The 1,043-nt window shown below is 40.7% G+C and overlaps 1 non-coding gene across 1 annotated transcript; it reads left to right on the top strand.

The window, feature by feature from the left end:
- The first annotated feature begins 669 nt into the window (after window positions 1–669).
- On the top strand, window positions 670–776 carry LOC116114026. Its single transcript, XR_004125500.1, has one exon. It is a non-coding gene; the product is annotated as a small nucleolar RNA R71 (small nucleolar RNA).
- The last annotated feature ends 267 nt before the right edge of the window (window positions 777–1,043 follow it).

The following is a 1,043-nucleotide window of genomic DNA, read 5'->3' as shown; positions in this document are numbered from 1 at the left end:
AATGGACTCCCCTTGATTTCTGAAATTGGTTCTCGTCTCATTATAAAACCTGTGGTCTCTTGCATGAACTTCCCAAATATGTCCTTCAATTTTGTCCCACTTGGGTCTCCTTGTTGGTTGTTCACCCTTGTTTGGTTATTTGGCAATGACCTTTGATTCCATTGATTGTTTTGTTGATTCTGTTGGTTTTGATTGCCCCAAGACAAGTTCGTGTGATTCCTTCAACCAGGATTAAATGTGTTGGAGTACGGATTGTTTTGTTGCCTTTGATTTCCAGCCAAGTAGTTAACCTGCTCCGATGATGACGATGCTGAGGCAAACGTGTTTCCTACTTGACATTCACTGCTCACATGATTACCTGCACAAAAATCACAAGTTAGTTAAGGAGCTTGAATGGAATTTACTTGCATATTCCCCAACTGTTTCTGAAGTGCTGTCAGTTGGGTTGAAATGGCTGTATATGCATCAACTTCATGAAGACCCATAGATTTCTTCGGTAGCACCCTCTCATTAGGTCTTTGATAGTTGTTGCTTGCCAGAACCTCAAGCAACTCGTGAGCTTCTTCTGGAGTCTTATTCTGTAATGCTCCTCCCGAGGCTACATCCACCATAGTTTGCACATTCACTGTTAATCCATTATAAAATGTTTGGACTTGCATCCAAACTGGCAACCCATGATGTGGACACCTTCTCAGTAACTCTTTGTATCTCTCCCAAGCCTCATACAAAGATTCTGACTCTTCTTGAATGAATGACGTGATGTCATTTCTCAACTTTGCCGACTTTGCTGGAGGAAAGAACTTGGTCAAAAACTTCTATGCTAAATCATTCCATGTGGTGATTGTTTTGGTTGGTAGTGCCAGTAACCATCCCTTAGCTTTATCTTTCAATGAAAATGGGAATAGTCTCAATCTGATTGCATCATCTAACACTCCGTTAGACTTGAAAGTATCACAAATCTCTAAGAAATTTGCAATATGTAGATTTGGATCTTCCTTCAAATCCCCCCTGAACTGAATCGACTGCTGGATCATCTGGATGAT

This window comes from Pistacia vera, unplaced genomic scaffold (genome assembly GCF_008641045.1).
Source record: "Pistacia vera cultivar Batoury unplaced genomic scaffold, PisVer_v2 Contig121, whole genome shotgun sequence".
In the NCBI taxonomy this organism is placed as follows: domain Eukaryota; kingdom Viridiplantae; phylum Streptophyta; class Magnoliopsida; order Sapindales; family Anacardiaceae; genus Pistacia; species Pistacia vera.
The sequence above is the reverse complement of the archived record's forward strand: the minus strand, read 5'-3'. Positions and strand labels throughout refer to the sequence as shown.